General features: G+C 33.7%; 1 non-coding gene across 1 annotated transcript; it reads right to left on the reverse strand.

Moving 5' to 3' along the window:
- Positions 1-7,206: 7,206 nt before the first annotated feature.
- LOC137760310 (U6 spliceosomal RNA) lies at positions 7,207-7,313 on the reverse strand. The gene has a single exon (XR_011073274.1). It is a non-coding gene; the product is annotated as a U6 spliceosomal RNA (small nuclear RNA).
- Between the last annotated feature and the right edge of the window lie 589 nt (positions 7,314-7,902).

Genomic DNA, 7,902 nt, shown 5'->3' on the forward strand with positions numbered 1-7,902 from the left:
TCCAAACAAAACTAAGACTTCAGATGTCAATCCTTGTTAAAATATGGAGACATAGAAAGGAAGAAGTTGACTAGTAGAGTTTTCCATAGTTTATTTTAATAATCATTAAGAAAACTTTTAATATTTAAAATTCATGAAGTCAGAGATCAGGCAAACTAGTAATAATACAGGAAAAAAATCTGAAAATTATCTAAATGTCCACAAACAAGATTGATTAAGTAAACTATAGAATACTTATTTGATGGAATATTCTATTCAATATTCTATTGACAGTGGTGGGTCAGTGTTTATAATTTAACATCATATGAAGAAATTATGATATTGAATAACATGTATTATTTGGTCAAATTATGCATAAAAAGGGCACTACATGAAAATAAATTTCAAAATATATATTATAACTATATGTGGAAGCTGTACTAATTTTTTAAACACTATTTATTGTAATTTGCTTTTATAATTTAGAAAATTAAATAAAACTAGCAAAGCAGCGGTCTCTGATCTAAAAATAAGCATAAGTATTTAAACAGGCCACAATATTTTGAGGTAGCAGCAATAAAAACCCTATGTTTTTCAAAAAGACTTTTTTACAGAGGAGCCTAGAAACATTTTGCATATAAAAAATGACACAAAAACAGCAAATGATTTTTTCCTCTCTTGTCCAGTAAGGAGGCAGTTTTTAAGTTATTAAGTTTTAATGAAACAATTAGGAAGTTAAGGGGATATTTTTACACTGTTGGCAAATCATACCTGTCCAGATTATACTAAATTCCTATATGGTCTCCCTATTTAAGCAGTAAATGGAAGGGGATAATTTGGAATCAACTATGAACTTGAGATTTGCTGGTTTTGTTTTCTCTTGGGAATTCATGCTGACAGATTCAAGAAGAGCATTTATTCAGACTCTACAGGAAAACGCTTTATCTGTCTGTGAAAATGGAGTGTTTTTCATCTGGCAGCAGTAACCTGCTGTCCAGGCTCTCACGTGCCTTATTTTTAACATTGTTTATTCTCACTATATTCTTGTAACAACCATTTATTATTGTTAAATCATTTGTTAGTGATTATGTTTGAAGCTCATATCAATTATTTGAGAATCTTATTACAAAGCTTATAAGCATTTTCAGAATGAATAACTGAAGCTTTAATTTGGTTCTTATATAGCAAAGAGTGCCTCAAGTACCAGGTGTTCAGTACACCATTTATGCTTCTCCTCTACTGCCTGTAAGCCATTTCATTCTAACAGATGCTGCAGGAGGCTGTTCTCTCCTATTGCTGAAATCAGTGGGGCTCCGAGAGCGTATTTTGCAGATTCATTGCTCATGATTAAGTTCTTTTGAATTCTGAAGTGCTACAATGTAAAACTTCCTTTAAGCTTCCTAGAATTTATAGAAATCCCTCTGGGATAGGGAGATTTAAGCATGTGGATTGATTTCAGATAAGGATGGAGCCTTTACTTTTTTATAGCACCCAAAAGCCAGTATTATCAAGGACATGGATGGTTTCTGAAATTGGACATTTCTGGATTTGTATTCAGATTCTGACACCCTCCAGCTATGTAGCCATAGGTGAATTTGTAAATCTTTCTAAGCCTTTGTCTCCTCATCTACCAAAGTGGTGGAATAACTCTTATTTCTTAACATAATTTTGAGAATTAAAATGAATTGACATATGAAAGCATCTAGCACTGTGCATGACAGTCATAAGATGTTCATTCATGGTTACTTGAGTGTCTAGTATGTGGCCAGCACGGCACTAATCATAGGTGATTTAAGCGGTCCTCTCTTTGCTGGGGTTTGCATATTTGTTTGCTTATTGTCTGTCTAGCTTTCATCACAAAGTTAGAAACTCTGTGAGAGCAAGTATCTTCTTTTGCTGACACATGGTTGTTTGACTGAATAATTGAATGAATGAAATATTATCTGATTTAAATCCTAAAGCTGCATAGTAAATGGCTACATGATAGGAGTGGAGAAGCTCAATGGGTATTTTTATCAAGGGGTAACATAAGCAAATTGGGAAATGAGAAAACAGCCTGACATCTGGGGAAACTGTCATCAGCTGGGATGTGAAGGGTAAGGTGGGGAGGAGCATTTTGTCATGGAGGGCTTTGCGTGCTGTTCCAAGAAAGGAACTTTATTCTGTAATCCAGAGGCTTTCAACCTTTGCTATGGGGACCCAGCTTGGCTCCTCAGAGTACCTCAGAACTGCCACAGAAATGAATGGGAAGCCATGTGGATGGGATTTAGCCTACAACTCCCATTTCTCTCCCCTAACTCCAGTATAATTTGTCAACCAGAACCATTTTTATTTCCATAACCTATTTTGAGTAATACCTTTAGGGTTTGAGTACTGGCTTATTTTTAGAAATGATTTTACTTCTCTTCAATAGATAGAAATGTACTATTTTCATGGTGACAATGGAATATTTAGTGCAATAGAATGGTATGCTTGATAGATCTCCTAAGCAGCTCTCTAAAGGATGCATTTCCAGGATTCTAAGGTAGGTAACAGAGTTAATCATGGTACAACCAAGGTGGAAAATACAAGAGGCACAAATAGATATGCAGCATTTAAGGTCATACAGACCATGAAGGGCTTGTGGAATACTCAGCAGTAGTTGTCCACCTGAAAATATAGGTAGATGAATCTGAATCTTGGGAAAATTTCTGGGCTGAACACATAGACTTGAGTGTCATTTACATAAAGGCCAAATTATAAGAATAGATAAAAAATCAGCCTGTGAAGACGTACAAACAGAAGAGCAGTGGGCCAAGGATGGACCTTTGGGAATGATTGGCTTTTCATAGACCAGGGTAGGACAGGGAGCAAGGAGATGAAGAAGAAATTGTAATTATATGTGCAAAGACAACTAGGACAGTTTGGTAACAGTGGAAGCCATGAGCATGTTAAGTTTAAGAAGGGATGAGTGAGTGTGGAATGTAAGATGTCTGGTGGATTTATCAAATAGGGAGTCAAAATTATAATTCATACATATGAAAAATAAAATTATTATTTACCCTGAGGTGCTTTTTCTAGCACTACTGTATCATCTAAAGTTGACTTCTCATCTGCTTAGCAGAGAATTTTCTGCTCTTTTTATTGCCTTCAGACTCACTTATCCATATCCTTACACAGACTCAAAACTGTTCATATGGAGATTAGAGTTAATCCTTTTATCTTCTTTGAGGATGGAGATGTCATTAAAACTTAAATTATACACGAATACAGCTTAGCGTTAAATGCGAACTCTTCAGCCGATTTTTAAAGTGTGGCATTTAGGTTTCACATTTGTGGGAAAGTCGAAATAAAAGATATACTTTATAATTCAACAGGTCTCAGAACCCAGCAAAATTCCTATGCATGTATCTGATAGAATATTTCCCTTGAAAATTTAGAAATCTATGTGGATAGCAGATACTTGTATTTAAAAGTGTACGGTAGACTAAAACGTGTTATAGATTCTGAATATAGAGACCAAGAATGGTGGCTCACTCATCTTCATAAATGCCCTGTACATGCTCTTAAGCTATACAAGAAGCCTGGATATAATGATTTGGGACTGCTGCTCTTATGATATTTGGGGGACGCTGCTGTCACAGTGGGGTGCTGCATCTGGCTCACACCCGCTTGTAAAAGCCGATTGTGCACATCTTTTCTCAACTCTGCATCCAATCATGTCATTTGGTAGCTTGAAATTGGGTGTGGAGGGAGTATTGACCCCATGGATTTGTTTTGTCTTTTTCTTTCTGAAGAGCTAATTGTTAAAATGTTAAGAGCATATCGCTGGAGATGAATCACTGACAGAAGAGACAGGTAAATGCAATTGCCATTTATCTGCTCCTTTAGTAGGGCTCTTCTTATGCCCTGGTATGCTGAAACACAATTGCATAGGGCATATATATCCCCTCTGAATTTCCACAGCGTGGTCAATTTGAAGTGAAAACACATTATATTAGTAGTTAGACCCAATTCTGTTTGGCTGCGCATTCAAAATCCTGCACCATATTAACCTGTACAAGTTCATAATCACCTTTGATCCTACCATTCCAATAAACTGTTATTTTCATTATAGAACTTGTGCTAAATTTCTGCCTGTATTACTGAAAATTATTGAAATTTCTCATGCAGTATTCAAGAAGGTCTATAATCATGAACAGCATTAGACCTATGCTCAGCTCTCTCACGAATTACCTCCTCAGTAAATTTGTTATTATGCAACCGGAAAGCATCTATAGCTTTCAGACTCTAATTGGCACAGAACTTTTAGCATCCAGCCTGATTACCCAGCCTTCCCACAGTTTTCCTGAACTGGTTAAAAGGGCTCTATCAGGTCCTTGTTATCAATTATTTTCTTTCTTTCTCTCTTTTTATTTCACAGTGTATTCAATGTTTCCTTCGGTTTGGAAGAAAAAAATATGGAGCCCTTTACCAAATAAAGTGTTTTTACTATAGTTCAAGTACATTCAAGTATACTTAAAAGTTACATTTATTTTATTTCAACTTATATAATTCCTTATTTAAAATTATGTGTGTGTGGGGAGGGTGGATAGATTCTACTAATTCATTAATTAAACTGTCTGATTCCCTTTTATTTTCCAGTCTCCTCTTACTTAATTTTGAAATTGTTTCTTTATATTTAGAGCTCTTTTTGTGAACCTCTGAGTAATGTATAGTCACTAAATAACTTTACTCACATTTTCAGTTCAAAAAGATTTTGTTTTCCTTTTTAATTATCTGTGCCTCAGTTTTCCCATTTATACATGTACTATCCTTTAGAAATTGTTAAATGTTTGCTTATCCCAAACACATGTATACTGATTCTTAGAATGTGAATAGAGGACTTATTAGGAAGTAACTTATTAGGAAAAAAATTATTTTTAAAAAACTAATTATCAGTATTTGAGGAAATTAAGACTATATTCTCACAGAAGCTATTTCTTGATAGTTTTTGTCGCTCAATCATAGAAATCTAAAAAAACATAATGTTATAAATTTCATAAAAGTAACTATTTAGGGGTTAAGGCTTGGGCTTATAACCCTTCCTTTTCTCTAATATTTCAAATCTACTAGTTTCTTAAGAATTGTGTGTTTGTTTATATTTTGAGAGACATGCAAGGGAAAAATTTTTAAAAACCCATCTTCTACACTTTGAAGATAGAATAACATGCTCTGAATTTCAATATTGATCTGCTTTTCCTGCTTTAAAATCCTTTTGTGTTTCAAGCTATCTATGCCTGCTTTAGCTTAGTTATATAGGGCATAATGCAGAGCTTCATGACTTAAAGTAGCTTAGAAAAAGAAGGAGAGGCAGTATAACAACAGGTAAAAACACTGGTTGTGTTTTGTTTTATTTCTCTTGAAAACCATAATTTTTAAATGATTAAAATACATTCAACCAAATGTCTGATTCAAATTGTTTGGGGAGATATGAGTAAGTGAGTGCTGAATGGTCATGTTTTTGTCTAGCTTCTAGTGGTTACATGCATACATCTCAAAAGGTAAATCTTACTTTAGAAAGTATTTGGTTCAGTTAAGCACTTTTGAATACCCAGGATAAATACAAGTGTGTTTTTAGAGGTTTGAACTTCAGAATATCCAGGCAAATAATGATATTATATACAAGTATACTAACTGAATACTGATGTTGGGCAATGTATTGTAAAATTTTTTATAAGAACTCATAAAAATTGATACAGGAATTAGGGAATACATGAAAGAAACCAAGCCTATGAAAATGCTTCTTGGGGCAAAATTTGTACAAACTAGATATTAAGAAAGTATAGAGAATCACAGAGAAGAAGAAATGACCAGAAAAAAGAAAAAAAAACACAAACTTGTATTTATAGAAAATACAATCTTTCATAAAAAGTATAATGAAGAATTATTGACATTCTGGTTTAAAACACTGGGCATATCAGTAATACATCATGCAAGCTCCTAAGTATAGCCGTGTGCCAATCTTCTCTTTGATTTAATAGGCGAAAGTTAACTCTGCCGTTAAGGTAGAGGGTGAGGATAAAATGAGGGGGAACCGGCTAGCCTCATCCCTAGGTTTTCCAACCTAGGTATGATATCTTCACCATATTAAAAAATATTATATTTAGAAATTAATTGATTTAATATTATTACTTCACAACATTCTACTTTAATCCTCAGAACTTTGCTTTAGACTTTTCAAGTCATACTATTGATGAGTGCTTCCCAACTTTTGTCTACCTAATAAGTTGGATATCATCGTTATGACTGAAAGCAAGGGAATACTTTGTTTTTCTTATGATGTTTATAGTTTTATTTTATTTAATGTTTTAATTTGTAAATCGTGCCAAAAAATTTCAGAGAGAAATGAAGACAGTTCAGTAGTATGGCATAGAAAGTTAGGATTTTTATCATTTTTATTAAAGTATAGTGGATTTACAATATTATATTAGTTTCAAGTGTACAACCTAGTGATTCAATATTTTTGTAGCTTATACTCCATTTAAAGTTATTACAAAAAAAAGTCTATATTTTCCTGTGCTGTACAATATGGTCTTGTTGCTTACTTATTTTATACATTGTAGTTTGTGTCTCTAAATCCCATACCCCATCTTCTCCTCTCCCCCTTCCTTCACTCCACTAGTAACCACTAGTTTGTTCTCTAAATATGTGTCTGTTTTGTTACGTACAGTTGTTTGTTTTATTTTTTAGATTCCACATATAAGTGATAACATAAAGCATTTATCTTTTTCTATCTGATGTATTTCACTAAGCATAATACTCTCTAGGTTCATCCATGTTGTTGCAAATGGCAGAATTTCACTCCTTTTTATGACTGAGTAGTATCCTATTATATATATAAATATATATGTGTGTATATATATATATATAATGTCTTCTTTATGTATCTGTTGATGGACACTTGGGTCGCTTTAATATCTTGTCTATTATAAATAATGCTGCTATGAACATTGGGGTGCATATATCTTTTCATATTAGTGTTTTCATTTTTTTCGGATATATACCCAGCAGTGGAATTGCTGGATCATATGGCAGTTCTATGTTTAGTTATCTGAGGAAACTCCATAATGTTTTCCATAGTGTCTGCACCAATGTGCAATACCACTAACAGTGTACTAGGGTTCCCTTTTCTCCACATCCTGGCCAACATTTGTTATTTGTAGATATTTTGATAACAGCCATTTTGATGGGTATGAGGTGATATCTCATTGTGGTTTTTGCTTCAAGAATTCACATGTCATCCTTGGGCAGGAGCCATGCTAATCTTCTCTGTATTGTTCCAATTATAGTATATGTGCTGCCAAAGCAAGCACTCTCATTGTGATTTTGATTTGCATTTCTCTCATGATTAGTGATGTTGAGCATTTTTTCATGTGCCTGTTGCCCATCCTGTATATCTTCTTTGGAATAATGTCTACTCAGGCCTTCTGCCCATTTTTTTTTTTTTTAATTGAGTCATATGAGCTGTTTATATGTTTTGGATATTAACCAATTATCAGTCATATCATTTGCAAATATCTTCTCCCATTCAGTAGGTTGTCTTTTTGTTTTGTCAATGGTTTCCTTTGCTATGCAAAAGCTCTTAAGTTTAATTAGGTCCCATTTGGTTATTTTTGCTTTTATTTCTTTTGCCTTAGGAGACAGATCCAAAAAAATATTGCTACGATTTATGTCAAAGAGTGTCCTGCATACATTCTCTTATAGGAATTTTATGTTTTAAGGTCTTACATTTAGGTCTTGACTCCATCTCGAGTTTATTTTTATATATGGTGTGAGGAAATGTTCTAATCTCATTCTTTTACATGTAGCTGTCCAGTTTTCCCAGAACCACTTATTGTCTTTTCTCCATTGTATATTCTTGCCTCCTTTGTCATAGATTAATTGGGAATAAGTGTGTGGGTA

The sequence above is a fragment of the Eschrichtius robustus genome, chromosome 2 (assembly GCF_028021215.1).
Source record: "Eschrichtius robustus isolate mEscRob2 chromosome 2, mEscRob2.pri, whole genome shotgun sequence".
Lineage (NCBI taxonomy): Eukaryota > Metazoa > Chordata > Mammalia > Artiodactyla > Eschrichtiidae > Eschrichtius > Eschrichtius robustus.